The sequence below is a fragment of the Camelus bactrianus genome, chromosome 20 (assembly GCF_048773025.1).
Source record: "Camelus bactrianus isolate YW-2024 breed Bactrian camel chromosome 20, ASM4877302v1, whole genome shotgun sequence".
In the NCBI taxonomy this organism is placed as follows: domain Eukaryota; kingdom Metazoa; phylum Chordata; class Mammalia; order Artiodactyla; family Camelidae; genus Camelus; species Camelus bactrianus.
Window position 1 is genome coordinate 38,270,760 of NC_133558.1, and position 9,095 is coordinate 38,279,854.

At 38.0% G+C, this 9,095-nt stretch overlaps 1 non-coding gene across 1 annotated transcript; it reads right to left on the reverse strand.

Moving 5' to 3' along the window:
• Positions 1 to 1,691: 1,691 nt before the first annotated feature.
• Positions 1,692 to 1,764, reverse strand: TRNAA-GGC (transfer RNA alanine (anticodon GGC)). Its single transcript has one exon. It is a non-coding gene; the product is annotated as a tRNA-Ala (tRNA).
• Between the last annotated feature and the right edge of the window lie 7,331 nt (positions 1,765 to 9,095).

Here is a 9,095-nt window from a genome sequence, read left to right on the forward strand (position 1 = left end):
AGCGCGTGTCAGCCACGGCGCAGCGCATCTGTGACCCTGGGCATCCACGGGGGTGACGGGGACTTCAGGCCCAGGGAAGTGCTTCTCCCTGACTCTTGTCTGCGACCTTGGATTGAAAGGCAGTGGATCCTGATGCCATAAAGGTCTGTGGGTTGTGCGGCTACCAGGACGGGAGGGTTTGTGTGGCCGAAGCACTTAGGAAAGAGAAAGACAAATTAGTCAGTTTGCCTTTCCCACCATCGCTTCCTGTCTACCCTTCAGCAACCTCATGTGTGCCTTCTGCTTCTGCCTCTATTTACTCCATCCTCCAAATCTTTATCAGTGCCAATACAACCCTATCACTCACCTGATTAACTCAAGTTTGGGGTTAAGGACTTCACAGTGGATATACTTCACGTAATTCTCCTACCAGCCAAGAATGAGAAATAGTATTAGAATATGAATTTTACAGATGAGGAAGGAAGGCACTCAGGGGGTTCAGTAACTTGGTCAAGGTCGCACACAAGACCGGGAGGCGGCAGAGTGGCGGCTGGAGCCAGCCGCACTTGACCCCGAAGCTTGTGCCGTGGTTCATGCGCTCCTCTGCCCTCCCCATTGGCGGGTAAACAGTCAGAGCCCTGGGCCTTTTATCATGGCCAGGAGCCCAGAACTGCGCGGTGGAGCGGTTTAAAGAGAAGAGGAGGCCTTGCGCGCGCGCGTGTGTGTGTGTGTGTGTGTGTCTACCATCTCTCCTCGCTCTGCAGCACGTAGTCCTTTGAGGTGGAGAAAACAGATATTCTAGAAAAAAGCAACTTCAGACTGCTTGAATTTCATATGAAAAGTAGTGAGTTAGGGTTATTGATCCACCTCCTCCCATGTAGCAGCTGGTAAAGAGTTTTATTTTTTTTTAAATTGCAGTATAGTCAGTTACAATGTGTCAATTTCTGGTGCACAGCACAATGTCCCAGTCACGCACGTACATACAGATACTCATTTTCATATTCTTTTCCATTAAAGGTTACGACAAGATATTGAACAGAGTCCCCTGCGCTATAGAGAAGAAATGCGTTCTTTATCTATTTTTATATATAGTGGCTAACATCTGCAAATCTCAAACTCCCAAATTTATCCCTTCCCACCCCCTTTCCCCCAGTAAGATTGTTTTAAGTTGCTTTTCTCTTGATGTTTGGAAGTTTTGCTGCACTGGAGTCAGAACTGAGAGACTGCTTAAACCCAGATGGATCCTTCTGATGTGTTACTTTACGAATTTATACTACTGCTCCCTTCTAATAATAACAGCTAGTCTTCAAGGGGTAAAAAGAGGAAAATAAATGTGGTGGCTTATTCCAGGAAAAGAATCTAATACGGAGAATCAAGAAAAACATAACAACAAAAATCAATGTTGACTTGTCATTTAGACTTTCTCAGAGCTACTCCAGTGCTAATAAATCTTAGTGGCTAATTATAGACAAGAAAAGTATGCGATTTGATTTATGCAGATTTGGAGAAATTAGGCCAGACATTTAAAGAATATGTGAGGCTGCTGGCAAATGAGGTTTTTAATAAAAATTGAGAACAGTTCCTGCTACAAATGCTAATCTGTCTGGAAGTATGATTGGAAATATGTTGGTTAATATGAGGTTTTCATAAAAGCTGAAAAAATTTTTTTTGCTGGGGTGATTAGTTTTATTTTATTTATTTGTTTATTTTAATGGAGGTACTGGGGATTGAACCCAGGACCTCATGCATGCCAAGCACACACTCTACCACTGAGCTACACCCTCCCCACTAAAAGCTGAAAATTTTAAGGACATTCTTTTTTTTTTTTAACCTTTTTTATTGAAGTGTAGTTAGCTTACAATGTTGAGTTAGTTTCTGGTGTACAGCAAAGTGATTACATACATATATATATATATATGTATGTATATTGATAGATAGCTAGACATTCATTTTCAGATTGTTTTCCACTAAAGCTTATTATAAGACACTGCATATTATTCCCTGTGCTACACCATACAGTAGGTCCTTGTTGTTTATCTATTTTATGTATAGTAGTTTGTATCTGCAAATCCCAAACTCCCAATTTGTCCCTCCCCTCCCTTTCCCCTCCGGCAACAGTAAGTTTGCTTTCTCTGTTTATGAGTCTATTTCTGTTTTGTAACTAAGTCCATTTGTATCATTTTTTAAGATTCCACATACAAGTGTTACCATGTGCTATTTGTCTTTTTCTGACTTCACTTATTATATATTATATTAATATGATAATCTCTAGGTCCATCCATGTTGTTGCAAATAGCATTATTTCATTCACTTGTATAGCTGAGTAGTATTCCATTGTATAAATATACCACAGCTTCTTTATCCGGTCATCTATTGATGGACACTTGTGTTGCTTCCATGTCGTGGCTGTTGTAAATAGTGCTGCTGTGAACATTGGGGTGCATTTATCTTTTTGAATTAGAGTTCTTTCTGGATGTATGCCCAGGAATAGGATTGCTAGATCATATGGTAAGTCTACTTTTAGTTTTTTTAAGGAATCTCCATACTGTTTTTCACAATGACTGCACCAAACTGCATTCCCATCAACAGTGTAGGAGGGTTCCCTTTTCTCCACAGCCTCTCCAGCATTTATCGTTTGTGGACTTTTGAATGATGGCTATTCCGACTGGTGTGAGGTGATACCTCATCGTAGGTTTGATTTGCATTTCTCCAAAAATTAGTGATATTGAGCATTTTTTCATGTGCCTGTTGGCCATTTGTATATCTTCATTGGACCAGATATAAAATATTAACATCTATTAGAAAAGGTAACACACGTGGTTTTAATTTTTAGAAGCCAATCTAATTGTATTGCAGGAGAGGATTTCAGTTATTGGGGACATCTGTGGGACTTAGAAGATCATAAACACTGGTCCCCTTACCCAGCCTGTAGTCACCCAATAGCCTCACTCTCTGTCTGGAAACCAAGTTTGTCTGGACTGTGGTCCCGAACTTTCCTGTTGGTGATTAGTAGTGTGAGATTTTGTAACTTTTCTGCTTTATGTATCTCCAGACTGGGTGTGGGTCAATAATATTGATCTAAGATAAATCACAAAACACACACACACACATACACACAAGGTAAAACATATTCTTTTAAAGTATACATTGACCAGGTATTGATTCACAAGTCGTCTCAACAAATTTCAAAAAATAGATGTCATGTGGAACACTTTCCTGTATGTGAAAATAATCTGATTAGAAATGACCAATAAAAGATGCGTTTGAAAACAAGTTCCCAAATAACTCCTGGATAACAAACTTTTTAGAACGAAACAGTAATGAAAGTACATATCAAAACTTGTGGGGTGAGGATATATTCGTATTCAGAAAAATACCACATTCATGACCCTAAATGACTTTATTAAGAAATAACATTTTGCAGGTTTCTTGTTGGTTGTTTTCCACTTTATTCATCTTGTGAAAGAGACGTTATGTATCCAGGCTACAGTTTTCAATAGACGAGTTGCTGGATTGCCTTTTCCTGTCTCTTTTTAAAATTTATTTTACTTTATTTTTTATTGTGTTCCAGTCATTTTACAATGTTGTGTCAATTTCCAGTGTAGAGCACAATTTTTCAGTTATACGTGAACATACACTTACGCATTGCTGCATTCTTTTTCGCTGTGAGCTACCACAAGATCTTGTACATATTTCACTTGCGTCATGACCAAATCCCTTCGCAGAGTCACTCTGGGAGGACAGGCTGAGAAAAGAAAGGACTCGGGCTTCCATTTCAGGGCAAACTGAACTCAACTCTCCTGTGCTTGTGGAAAGCCTTTCCAGACATTGGTGTAAGTGTCTGCCCGTCTTCATTTTGGGTGGTGGTGTGTTTTCGCCTTTTTCTGTGCCTTTATAAGTACTTTCGTGAAAAGATAAAGAGAGATGGTATTAGGGGGCGTTAACAAGCACCATTTTAAATAAGAATCCTGCTGTTTGTTCCTTTGCTTTTGAAGCGAGGAAATCACGAGCAGGACAAATGAGGGGTTTACCGTCGCCATACTCTGATCACACTCATGCAGAATTCGGGCAGATGTCAGGTTGGTTTAAGTCTATAATCACTGCTTTGATGCCTCTGTGCTGGTTTTGTAATTTGCTCACGGAAGGAGCCCTCCTTATTCTTTGTGTGCCTGAGTGATGTACACTCCAATGATATAATTTCCTTCTCCATTCTCTCTTAAACAAATGTCCCTCTTCTGCTTTCGTTCTGAGGTTAACAGACTTCTTAACAAGCTTATTCACTAAAAGCCCTAGACAATTGTGAAGAACATACTTCATAAAAGCTGAAAGTTTAAACCCAGGAACTTCCACGTTAAAAAATGAAGATTGATGTAGATGAACAAATACTGTCGCCAACTTTTGAATCAGAGTTCTGGGATTGGGGTTTTGATAATCCACAGTTTTAAAAAGTGGTTCTAATCCGTGCCTCTCCCTCGCAAAACAAACACCCCAACCCCCTTACTCCTTTACTTTGTTATATGCAAATTAACTAACGAATTTATTAATAGGGAGAGTACGTTCTAAATTATATTCCATCTGGCTTCATTTCTTAAATGTGGATCACTGCGGTGTGATTGGAACGACTTGGGATTTCAACTGGACTTGGGACAGATCTCACTGCCTCTCATGAGCAGATCAAATTCTGTCCCTCTGTGCCTGGGGCAGGCCACTCTCTTTGGGCGTGTTTGGAAAGTGGGGATAATATCATCTATAACAAAGGGTTTGTTTAATGGGTAGGGTCTTGTTTTCTAGGAGTCAGGATGGAAACTCAATGCCGAAAATAATAGGTGACCGGATTCTGAACATTCTAAATGGAATATTTGCTAAAAGGTGGCCAAAGATGTCTTGAGATAGAAAGGTCACATATAAGAGAATACAGGTAAGCTAGACAGATCAGAAAGAGGGTTTTTTTTTTTTTAAAAACAAACCCTTTATTATGGTGTGATTTCTGTACAGTAAATTACACGTATTTCAGATGTACAATTGGATGAATTTGGATAGATGTATATACACCCATGAAACCACCACCACAGTCAAGACAGCTCACATTTCCATCACTCCCCAAGAGGTGCAAATCTCGAACTCCCAATTTATCCTTTCCCCCCTTCTTTCCCCCTTGGTAACCATAAGTTTGTTCTCTGTGTCTGTGAGTCTGTTTCTGCTTTGTAGGTAAGTTCATTTGTGTCATTTTTTTTGATTCCACATGTGAATGATATCATGTGGTATTTTTCTTTCTCTTTCTGACTTACCTCACTTAGAATGACGACCTCCAGGTCCCTGAGGGGTGTCCTCTGGGACTAGTTAGGTAGAACTGGTTATTTGCCTACTGACTTCTAATGCTGAGGTCCCCAAGGCTCTGTCATAGCCTTCTTTCTCTCTTTGGCTGCACACTTCCTTTGTAATCTCATGCATTTGCATGGCTTTCAGTACCTTTCTTAGGCAAACATCTCAGATTCCTATCTCCAGCTCAGTCTAGGGTTCCATGCTCCTAATGCTTAAATTACACTTTCTGTACTTTTCATATTTCTCACAAGCATCTCACATATCACATGTTCAGGCCTGAACTCCTGAGTTCCATCCCTCAGGTCTGCTCTATTTCCACTTAGTAGCTGGTACCGTCTCCCTTCCCAGCTTCCCACACAAGAGGTGCCCTTATAAAACCTGCCAACATCCCTTCCCTGGAACACACATCTCATCTCTCACCCTGACGACCTCTGTCCACCTTCCACACAGCAACTGGAGCAATCACGATTCTTTTTTTTCTGGGTCTTTTAATCTTTCAGCTAAACCTTAAAATCATTTTGTTAGGTTCTAAGTTTACATATTAATTTTGGGAGATTTGAAAATCTTTGTAATATTCACTTTTTCATTCAAGAACATGGGTACGTAGGTCTATTTGTCCAAGCCTCATCTGTTTCTCCCAATATAGTTTTGCAGTTTTCTTTATGTAGATCCTGGAGATTCCTTAAGGGTTTTCTATTTCATTATGTTAGTGGGATCTTTTTTTAAAAATTTTTTTTTTGGGGGGGAGGGGGTAATTAGGTTTATTTATTTATTTATTTATTTTAATGGAGGTACTGGGGATTGAGCCCAGGACGTCGTGCAAGTGGGATCTTTTTCTATCTTGTTTTCTAATTAGTTATTGCAAGAACATGTGAAAGCTGTTGGATTTTGTATATTTGTCTAACGTAGTTTATTTTTTGAGTTACTCTTTCAGTTAATTCACATATATTTTCCAAAATATGTAAAAATAGTGATCATTTTGTCCTTTTCAAAAGCAAAGAGTTTCCAATTACGTTGCATTGGCTGGAACTTCTGAAACACAGCGAGGATTTATCTTTACAGTAATCACACCACTCATTTCTATTTCCTACGTTGTTGTATTGGTTGAAATATTCTCAGACTGCACTGCTTCAAAGTTTATCTTCTTTGTTTTGAGTTAGATGCATTTTGGGACTCTTTTCAACTGTGTTAGTGATTTATTTTGTCACCTTACATTGTTCAAAATTACTTGAACTATTATTCTTCTAAAAATTTTTTGGGGGAGGGGAGTAATTAGTTTTATTTATTTAATTTAATGGAGCTACTAGGGATTGAACCCAGGACCTCGTGCATACTAAGCACACACTCCACCACTGAGCTATACCCTCCCTCTTACTTGAACTATTATTATTATTACTGCCATCATTATTATTATTTTTAATTGAAGTATAGTCAATTACAATGTGTCAATTTCTGGTGTGCAGCACAATGTCCTAGTCATGCATATACATGCATATATTCATTTTCTTATATATATTTAAAAATTTTTTATTGCCATCATTATTGTTACTCAAAAACAGTAAGCTGACACCAAATTAAGTTTGGAAAAGAGAACAAACCAACTATGGCTCCATTACTCTTAATAACATACTAATAACTAGAGTTGGAGCAATTTTCTTCTAGTTTTTAATTGAATGATACTTATTTTTATATATTGCACTGTTGAAATTCTAATGTTCTTAACATTTGGTGATTTATATATAATTGCAGAAAAGGTTATACAAATACCAAACTTCCTGTGTTGGACAAGGATATGTCATTTGGAAAACTAGCTCATTTAGGGTACACAGAAAAGGGACAATATATTACAGTAATATTAATGTTTATCTAAAAATTAAGTGAGGGAGAGTAACCCCTAAGTTACACTTAATAAAATTGCTTTGCTTAGTGTAAATAAAGTGAAAGTACTTTAAAATATCTTGGATTTATTCAAAAATATTAGTCATCAGGCTTATGTTTTCATAAAAGGATCACAATTCTTAATTTATAGTAGAGAAATGCATGTAAATGTTTCTATCTGATGTGCCCACACAGATTGACATTTTGATTGTTATTTTTAAGAATTTTGTGTGTTTGGATGTCGTCATCCAAGGTAGAGGTTGTAACTGATCTGAGCGTTTAATCTGTAAACATACGCTTCATAGGATAACGCAGTACCTACACAGAGGTGTCTTAAGCACACTGAAAGAAGAAATCCACTTACTTTAAAGCCCAAGAGATGGGGAGAAACGGATTTTTCTTTCTTTCTTGACAGGCATATTCATCCTCTCTGGCAAACCCCCGGTTCCTACGATGTCTCCAGGCTCACGGTACAGGAAGTACAGACTTCAACCTTGGATGGCAGAACACAGATTATATCAGTTTCGATGTAACGGAATGAGCTCACGGATAAGGAAGATAAAGGATGTTTCTGTGGTACTGAAAGACAATTACCTGCTTATTTTAACCGCTTGTACCTCTTTCCAGATATTTCCCCTTGATGGATATGCAGTTTTTCCTAACAGCTTTCCCTTACACTTCCTTGTCATTTGTCTTGTCTGGGAAGTCTAGATACATCTGTCAAGATAGTGGCTGATTTTATGTTGTATGTTGTGTCTGATGTATTCTTGCTTTTGTGATCACTCTGATTGCTATTATTACCACCATATAATTTTTAAATGTTTTTTAATGAAGTATAGTCAGTTACAATGTGTCAGTTTCTGGTGTACAGCACAATGTCCCAGTCAGGTGTATACATATATATATATTCGTTTTCATATTCTTTTTCATTAAAGGTTATTACAAGGTATTGAATATAGTTCCCTGTGCTCTGCAGAAAAAATTTGTTTTTTAATCTATTTTTATGTATAGTGGTCAACATTTGCAAATCTCAACCTACCAAATATATCCCTTCCCACCCCTCTCCCCATGGTAACCATAAGATTGTTTACTATGTCTGCAAGTCTTTTTCTGTTTTGTAGATGAGTTCATTAGTGGCCTCTTTTTTCTTTTTCTTTTTTTTTTTAGATTTCACATATCAGTGATACCATATGGTATTTTTTCTTTCTCTTTCTGGCTGACTTCACTTAGAATGACAATCTCCAGGTCCAACCATGTTGCTGCAAATGGCATTATTTCATTCTTTTTTTTTTTTATCGCTGAGTAGTATTCTATTGTATAAATACACCACATTTTAATACTCGATCTTCTTTGCTCTGTAAAACTAATTATTTTTATACCAGATCTGCCAAGGAAGTTGGATTACAACTGCAGAACTCCCCAGGAATAATGGGACTGCAAGCTCACCTTTAGAAAACAAATAGTTTGGGCACAAGGAAGAAATGCTCTCAGTGCACAGAAAGCCTGAGTTTTAAGGGTTCACGGAGACCAGGGAAGTTCCCCCTACTCCATCCTCTTTAATCTTGGGTTGATAGCTTCAAAAAATTCTTAAAGCTTCATCTGTTTTGTTTTAAGGTGATATTTTATGTGAAAAATCAATTCCCGTGCCATCACATGACTGGGGTAAATTTCATTCAGCAGATCAGTTCACTTAAAATAACGTGTATTGAACACCCCTATGTCTTCTGACCCAGTGGTACTATATTCTGCCCTGAGTATATCCCAGTAAAGGAACTGGCATCCAAGCACTTGACTGAAGAATCTGGAAGGGTGGTTTCAAATACTGGGCACTAATAATTTTCATATATAATGTACTAATTCTATGCAAGATGGAAAGGACACTAAAGTAATATCATGAGGTTCAATATAACAAAGAG